The 9,418-nt window shown below is 42.8% G+C and overlaps 1 protein-coding gene across 1 annotated transcript in view; it reads right to left on the reverse strand.

Annotated features, from left to right (window-relative positions):
• The window catches only part of LOC100147550 (cytoplasmic FMR1-interacting protein 1), a 75,682-nt gene extending 66,956 nt beyond the window's left edge, over positions 1 to 8,726 (reverse strand). Inside the window, exon 1 of the mRNA XM_070231835.1 lies at positions 8,587 to 8,726. The gene's annotated coding sequence lies outside the window, so the exon portion shown is untranslated. The remainder of the gene's footprint in view (positions 1 to 8,586) is intronic.
• Positions 8,727 to 9,418: the final 692 nt, after the last annotated feature.

A 9,418-nucleotide genomic window follows, 5' to 3' on the forward strand; every position in this document is an offset into this window, starting at 1 on the left:
GAGCTTTCATGGTCGGAGTCTACAGGAAAGGTGTATGTGGGGCTGCATCTTTGCACACACCTCCCAAGGCCCACAGGGTCACAGTGCCCGGGGCCACCCCACCCTGGTCTGTTGGGGGACCCCCAGGATGAGTCACATCCCAGAGGTCTGATAATACAGCACATCTCCCCTCCTTTTTTGACCTTGGAGCAAAATCAGGGCAACTGAGAGTTCTAGAAACTTAGCAAGAGCCCTTTCAGAATTGTAACCAATTCCACACAATCTATGAGGTAAGCCCCAAATGTGCAACTGGAATACAAATGATACAGAGAGAACTCAGTACAGGGTCACATGGAAGTGCAGGCAGGAGGCCACATCTCCTGTGGCTGTTGTCCCAGAACTCACCATCCTGGCAGAGGCACCCTGAGTGGACTGACCCAGCTCTGTCCACCTCCAGTGCAAGCTGAGAGGGTTACAGCTCCTCATAGCTCTTAGAGTGTGCAAGTCTGACAGTGACGATATGAAAGGACATGTTCCCTTTTCCTGGTGAAGGGAGGGTGGACGTGTTGATTCTCCCTTTACTCAGCTGGCAGCTCTACAAGGCAAAGCCCCTCTCCCCGTCCACCCTTTGCATGCTGCTTACCTCGCAGTATGCACTCAGCCAATCTTTGTTGGAGGCAGCAATTATCTAAAATGCAAATTACTACAGTACAAAATAAAAATTACCTCCTGTGATGGTTAATTTTATGTGTCAACTTGGCTATGCTACAGTATGATCTAGTTTTTGATCAAACACCAGTCCAGATTTTGCTGTAAAGGTATTTTTCAGATGTGATTTATATTTAAATTGGCAGACTTTGAGTAAAGCAGATTATGCTCCATAATGTGGGTACACCTCATCCAATCAGTTGAAGTCCTTAAGAGAAAAGACTAAGGTCCTCCAAAGAGGAAGGAAATCTGCCTCCAGGCTGCTTGAGCTGCAGCATCAGCTCTTCAGTGGCTCTCCAGCTTGCCTAATCTGAATTCAGACATGCCAACCTCAACAATCATGTGAGTCAATTACTTTAAATAAATAAATCTCTCTCTAGATATAAACATCCTATTGGTTCTCCTTTTCTGGAGAATCCTGACTAATACACAGCTCCACCCCCATCAAGCAAAGGAAAAAACACAATTTCTGTGTACAAAAACCTGATCAGTGCGGCATAAAATTCTGGCTATGAAAATCAGGTTTCACGACAGAATACAATGCTCTCTAATTGTTTTCTCCCGCTGTGGAGCAAAATCCACCCAAGGGAGAGTAAAGAACAGGGCCTGACAAGTTTGGCTAGTGGAGTATCTGAGTTATAAATACAATTCATACATATGCTGGTTTCAAGGTCACAGACGCTATCACTGTCCATTTGTCTTATTCACAACTAAAACATCTGAAAGCCACAGTTGAAGGCCTATCATTTCTGTCACCACAGCCATGCACAGAGGTGAGGCAGAAATGATGAAGTTGGATGGGGGAGTAATCAGGTAAATGAATGCTCAGTGAGCTCCTGCTGAACAGCACAAATGCACACCAGGCTCAAACCAACACAGAGGTAAAGAATACATTCCTGTTTTCTTGAGCACATGTTCTGAGAGGCCTTTAACACAAAAAATTCATATCAATGCAAATCTTATTCCTGGAATGCTCTGTAATCCCCCTACTAGATAATCTGAAATCAAGCCAGAGCTGCCATGTTTAAGCCCCACTCATGGCCCCAGGTTCTCCACTGGCTCCTGCACAGCTGCTGTACTTAAACCCCCCATTTGTAGCCAAAGGTTCTCCAGATATAAGATATAAAGAGAACAAGTAATAAAATGGCAGATGTAAATCCTCCCACATAAGTATTCACATTAAATGTAAGTGGACTAGACAGTTAAAAGGCAGACATTGACAGAATGGATTAAAAAAAGAACCAATTACATGTCCATGACAGACACATTTTAAATTCAAAGATACAAATAGAGTGAAACTAAAAGGATGGGAAAAGATATACCATGCAAAGAGAAACTAAAAGTGAGCAGAAGTAGCTATACTAGCATTCAACAAATATCAGGCAAAACAGACTTGAAGACAAAAATTGTTACTAGAAACATTATGATAAAAGGGTCAATCCATCAGCAAGATGTAACAAGTATAAACATATATTCACCTAACAACACAGCCTCATAATACATGAAACTGCAGAGGACATGATCTTCTATGCCGAAAATCCTAAAGATTTCACAAAAGAACTGTTAGAGCTAATAAACGAATTCAGCAAAGCTGGAGGATACAAAAGTAACACACAAAAATCAGCTGCATTTCTATACGTTAGCAATGAACTATCCAAAAAAGACATTAAGAAAACAATTCAATTTACGATAGCATCAAAAAGAAAAAAATAAGAATAAATTTAAGCAAGGAGGTGAAAGATTCGTACACTAAAAGTTACAAAACTGCTGAAAAAAATTAAAGACACAAATAAATGGAAAGCTACTCCATGTTCACGGATTGGGAGACTTACTATTGTTAAGATGACAATATAACCCAAAGCTATCTACAGATTCAACGCAATCCCTTTCAAAACGCCAACAGCAGTTTCTGCAAAAACAGAAAAAGCCATCCTAGAATTAATATGAAATCTCATGGGACCTAGAATAGCTAAAAGAATTTTGAGAAAACAACAAAGTTGGAGGACTCACACTTACTGATTTCAAAACTTCCTGTAAAACTACAGTTAACAAAACAGTATGGTAGGGGCTGTTGACCAATGAAATAGAGTAGAGCCCAGAAATAAAGCCTTGCATATATGATCAAATGATTTTCAACAAGGGTGTCAAGACCTTTCAATGGAGAAAGGACAGTCTTTTCAACAGACAGGGCTGGGAAAACTTGATGCCCAAATGCAAAAGAATTAAACTGGACCATTACCTTATACTACGTACAAAAGTTAACTCAAATGAACAAAAAACCCTAAACATAAGAGCTAAAACTATAAAACTGTCAGAAGAAAATATATGGAGAAAGCTTCCTGACACTGGATTTGAAAAAGATTTTCTGGGTATGACACCAAAAGCACCGGCAACAAAAGAAAAAATACATAAACTGAACATGAAAATTAAAAACTTTTGTTCAGCCAAGGACACTATCAACACAGTGAAAAGACAACCCCCAGAATGGGAGAAAATGTTTGCAAATCGTATATCTGATAAGGGATTGATATCCAAAATATATAAAGAATTCTTACAACTCAACAGCAAAAAAACATGATTAAAAAATGGACAAATGACTTGAATAGACATTTCTCCAAAGAAGATATATAAATGGCAAGTAAGTATATGAAAAGATGCTCAATATCACTAATCATTAGGGAAATGCAAATCAAAACCAGAAGGAGATACCACTTCACACCCATTAGGATGGCTATTATCAAAAAACCAGAAAGTACAAGTGTTGACTGCTGTAGAAAACAGTATGACAATTCCTCAAAAAAACTAAACACTGAATTACCATATGACCCAGCAATTCCACTTCTGGATATATTCCCAAAAGAAGTGAAAACAGGGTCTTGAAGAGATATCTGTACACCAATGTTCACAGCAGCATTATACAATAGCAAAAGGTGGAAATAACCCAACTGTCCATCAACAAATGAATGGGTAAAGAAAATGCAGTATACACATACAATGGAATATTATTCAGCCTTAAAAAGGAATTAAATTCTGATACATGCTACAAAATGGATGACCTTGAAGACATTATACTAAGTGAAATAAGCCAGATACAAAAGGACAAATATTGTATGATTCCACTTATATAAGATATCCAGAATAATCAAGTTCACAGCCAGAAAGTAGAAGGGTGGTTACCAGGAGCTGGGGGAATAAGGGAGTGGGGAGTTAGTGTTTAATGGGCACAGAGTTTCAGTTTCTGATGATGAAACAGTTCTGGAGATGGGTAGTGGCGATGGTTGCACAGCAATGTAAATGTACTTAATGCTCCTAAACTGTACACTTGAAATGTTTAAAATAGTAAATGTGAGGTCATCTATATTTTATTACATAGAAAACATCAGGTAAGGAGATTTCCTCAATTTATTTTTGTTTTTAAACATTTTTTAAGCTATTCTAGTTTATTTTATCCTTCACATAAATTTTAGAATCAGCTTATCTTTCATCCATAAAAACATCCTGTTGACGTTTCTTAAAAAATTAAACATAAATACCTTATGACCCAGAAATAACACTTCAAGATTTCTACCCAGAAGAAATTAAAACATATGTCCACATAAAGACTTGTACATGAGTCTTCACGGCACCACTATTCATACTGGGCAAAAAAGTGGAAACAAACAATAGTTCATCATCTGGTGAATGGATAAACAAAATGTGATATATCCATACAATGGAATACAATGCAACCAAAAGAAATGAAACACATGCTACAACAGCAATGAATCCCAAAAAACATTATGCTAAGTGAGAGAAGCTGCACATAAAGACCACAAATTGTATACTTTCATTTATGTTAAATGTCCAGAAAAGGCAATTCTATAAGAGACAGAAAGTAAATTAGTGACTAGCTTCAACAGGGGTTAGGAATGGGGATTAACTGTCAAAGGTCACAAGGGATCTTAGTGGGTTGATGAGTATGTTCTAAAACTGGATTACGGCAATGACTGCACAACTCCATAAATCTTCTAAAAATCACTCTACACTTAAAGTAGGTGAATTTTATAGTACGTATATTATACCTCAATAAAGTTGTTTAAAATATTTTTTGCTAGGATACTTGATTGGAATTGTGTTAAATCTATAGATCAATTTGGAGACAACTGACATCTTTACTATACTGAGTGTTCCAACCCACAACCATAATACGCCTCTCCATTTATTTACATGATCTTTGATTTCACTCATTAGCATTTTGTAGTTTTCAGCATACAGATCCCGTACGTGTTTAATTAGATTTATATCTAAGTATTTGATTTTTTTAAAGGTACTGAAAACGGTATTTTTAAATTTCACTTTTTAACTGTACATTGCTAGTATATAAAAATAAGATTGACTTGTATGTGTTGACTCTATTTTGTGACCTTGCTAACCTCACTTACTAGTTCTCATAGTTTTTTTCATAGATTCCTTGGATTGTCTATGTAGATAATCATGTCGCCTGCAAATAGAGACAATTTTATTTTCCCTTTCCAATCTGCATGTCTTTTATTTCTTTTTCTGACCTTGTTGCACTGGCTAAAATAAAGTTTTAAAATTACATACGTGTCATTAATCCATGCTATACCTGTGGCTGCTAAATTTTGGGTGCAAGAAAGAGCAGCTGGGACAAGTTAGCTACTTAGAAATGGACACTATAAAATCCATTTTTCTAATATAAAAGCTCTAGAAAACATAGCACTAATAGTAACTGTTCCTATATCATACGGTACTTTTCCCATACTATCTATCTTGATCTTCATAACAATGTAATAGGTACATTTTCCATGTTACTGAAGAAGGAAAATGGGCCAAGGTAGGCAAAGCAAGGTGCCCACCTGGGCTCAGGTGATCCTGCTGGAGCAGACATCAATAACAGTCAGAGCAGCAGACTTGCCAGGACCCACTAGATCTCACCTGCTGAAGTCTCTGTCTTTCTTCCCACTGGCTAGCTGGGTGGCCCCGGGCACTGACTGAGCTGACCTCTCTATAAGCTCGTGCTAGTAAAACACAGATCAAAAGCCAGGACACAGTCATACAGTGAAAGTGGCTGAGGGAACACTGGCCCACCTGGGGGAGTGGGAGGCAGTTGAGCTCCTGGAGTAGCACCTGAGCAAGCAAGGTGCCTTCAAAGAATCATAGGTGAGTCATTCAGTAGGTGTGTGAGAGTCAGGTCCCAGGGTCTAATATTTTGGGGAAGGTATTTTTAGCAATTCTTTCTAATTTTTAACTCAGAGTGTGTCAGTGAGATGGTTGGATTCAAAGTCTGGCTCTGCCACTTACCAGGCATGTAACCTTGGACACATACTTCATCCCTCTTTGTCAGTTCCCTCATCCATAAAGTGAGAATAATAATTGCACCTACCTTTGAAGGTTGTGAGAATAATTAGTATGTAAAGTACTTAGCAGTTTACAAACTATAGCCCACTGCCTGTTTCTGTAAATAAAGTTTTACTGAAACATGGCCACACCCATTCATTACATATGGTCTATACTGCTTGGTGGTTCAACAGCAGAATGGGGTAGCTATGACAGAGACCATACGGCCCATAAAGTCGTAAACATTCACTGTCTGGACCTTTACAGGAAAAGTAACCCTGGCTTAAAAAAACGCTGGAGCAAAGTAAGTACTTAAGAAATGTTAGCTATTATTTAAACCCAAATTCACTTCCAGAATAATAAACTTGAGTACGTGCACAAAGATATAGACACAAGCAATGATCACGGTGATGAGAAACGTGAAATAACAGTGTTAAACAGGATGCTGATTAAATAAATTATGGTACCTCTATATATTAGAACACCATACAGATAGTAAAAAGAATGAGGAAAATCTGCATATATATACTATATATGCCAACATGTAGAGATCTCCAAGATCATTAAGCGAAGATCATCAAGTGAAAATGTATGAAGATATACGCAATATAATCTCACTGTTACCAAAAGAACACAAAAACCAAAAACTACGTGTAAGAACAAAAAAGGCTATATACTATGATAGACATATTGAGAGAATTAGTATACATCATTCTCTGTATAGTTTAAATTTTTTAATGAGCTGGAGTTTTGTAATTTTTATCATAACTTAAAAATATTATTTGAATCTCTCTGGTTGTACCTTAGAACTACACTTTTCAAAGCTTCATGTCTTTACCACTCAGGGACAAACTAAAGTATGGTCAGTCTCAAATGCATTATGCTAAGTGAACTAAGCCAGAGTCACAGACCACATATGACACTCCAGAAAAAGAAAAACTGTAGGAATGGAGAACAGCCAGCTCAGTGGTTTCAGGAATTGAAAATGAGGGGGAGGGTTGCCTACAAAACACAGCATGAAAGAATTTGGGAGCCATGGAACTGTTCTTTATCTTGTTTGTGGTGGGTGTCACACGACCCCTTGCATTTGTCAAAACTCATTGAACTGTACCCCAAAAAGTGAATTTTACTATATGTAAATTTAAAAATAAGTTCAAATAAAACACTACAAAAAAGAAAAAACCTCGGGGAGTAAATTTTCTTTGAGCGACCTACCAGCATACAAACATATAGGAAATGTTTCCACCACGATTCCCTGTTTGCCTGTCAGAGAGATGATGCCGCTGGGGAAGAAGGCAGCAGCAAATCGAACAGCATTAGCACCCATCTTCCCACTGAAATCCTACAAATGCATACCTTCAGTGGCCACGTTTATTTAAAGCATGATTACTTCTTACTGTGCCTGCATAACTACGCTTTACATGGAAAACCACTAACGACCTGCAGGGATAAGGGAGACGACGCTTGGGACCCTCCCTGGTCCGAGCACAGGAGCACGCAGCGTAGAGGCTGCCACCGCCGGCTCAGGAACCTGGACAGGATTCTCTAGCACAATCACCACGCTGCTCCGAGTTGGTGACGAGTTGTCAACCACAGCAATCTGAGCTACAGAGTCGGGTATCACTGCTGCTTCAATCACAAATCATTTAAGGAATCATGTTAGACAATGGCCAAGAAATACCACCGGGCTCACGAAGCTTTCCTGCAAAACCCTGCCCGATGTGGGCCACATTACCCTCTACTACTAGAAAAGAAACACTCCAAAGTCCCAGTCGACCACAGAAGCGCAGATCACCCAAGACTGGGTTTAATAAGCAATCGCTATCCATCCCGTTTACACATAATACTACAGTGTACATGGTCCGCATGCCTCTTTCAGCTTAAAAAACGCTCCTTAAACCCCATTTCCAAATTACTCTTCAGCTCTTTTTCTTATGCCCTCAATGTGCTGCAAATTAAGCGCACGCATTTTAGGCTTAAAATACACAATTCATGGCTGCGCGGAACAGCGCTTCCCACGTAACAATCCTGGTTCCTTAACAAAGCCTCAAACTCATCTCTCCAAGAATCTGAAAAATGATTTCGCTTGGCCAGTCTCCCTCATTTCCTCCGAGAGGGACACAAAGCAAAAACTGGTTCGGATTTTGTCGCACGACCTTCGTGCAAGCTTTCTGCCCCTTACTTTCCAACAATAACTGCAAAACACCAACGTACCCCTTCCCACTGGAGCTCTGCCACGTGCCGGGGACGCGGGAATCCGGGATCTGGGGGCGCGCGGTCAGGAGACCGGGGGCGGGGGACGTGAGAGCCAAGGCCGAGCGGACAGGGAGAGCAGGGGCCGGTGGTACGAGGGTCGGGGGTACAGCGGCCAGAGCCGGCGTGCGGAAGCCGAGGCGATCCGAGAGGCCGCGCCTCCGGGGAGGCCGCACCGCTGAGGGCCAAGTCCTGGCCGCTCGCGGGGCCCCGGCCCGGCACCGCCGTCGCCCTGCCCGACCCGGTTCAGAGGGCGGCCAGGACCCCACGGGGGCAGCAGGACGGGGCGGGGGCAGCAGCGTTTCTCACCTGGGTCCGCAGCAGCAGCAGCGGCGGCTCGGGGGTCCGGAGCAGGCCCTGGGAGTTTCCTGGCTGAGTGAGTCACTCGGGCGGGCCGGGAATGCGCCAGGAAACACCCGGCCTCCTCCCCTTCCTCCCGGGGCGGGGGCTCTCCCGGCTCGGCCTCTTCCTCCCGGCGCTCCTCCTTCTGAGCTCGGCCGCGGCCCTGTCTGCTCCCTGTGTTCCCTACGCACTTCGCGGCCCCCGCCTCCCGGGAGCCCGCCGGGGCACGCGCGCCCGACGCCGGTCAGTGGGAAGACGCCCGAGCGGGGCTGGCCGCGCTTCCCTCCAGCTGCCGAAGGTGTTCCCCAGGGAGGAGAGGCCCCGAGGGTCACCTGCTGCTTTATGCGACCTCAGCTCTGCCTGGGACCGCGAGGGGAGGAGGGGGGCAGAGAGATCAGCGAGGGGCTTCCCCGTGGTAGCCGCCCGGCACTAGGCGTAAAAGGAACGGGGATTTGTACCCTGTTCCCAGGGCTCCACGGGGTTTGTGCGGTGGGTGGGATGAACCCAGGGCGCGCTGGCCGGGCGCCCCACCACCAGGGAGGAGGAGCGCACACCTGCGCCCCGAGGGACGGACCACAGCAGGGGGCCGGGGGCCGGGTGCGACAGGTACAAGCCACCAGAGCCTAGCCAACTAAGAGAAAATGACCTCGTCGAGCCCCTGCAGTGATCACAACTGTACAATCCCATCTCCCCTCTGAGCCAGGAGCAAATGCATGTGCCTGCTTGTGAGAATTGCTGACAGAAGAAAACCCGACTTGCATTAGTCCCCAAAAAACAATCTTGAGAGAGGCAATTAAGC

This window comes from Equus caballus, chromosome 1 (genome assembly GCF_041296265.1).
Source record: "Equus caballus isolate H_3958 breed thoroughbred chromosome 1, TB-T2T, whole genome shotgun sequence".
NCBI classification, from domain to species: Eukaryota; Metazoa; Chordata; class Mammalia; order Perissodactyla; family Equidae; genus Equus; species Equus caballus.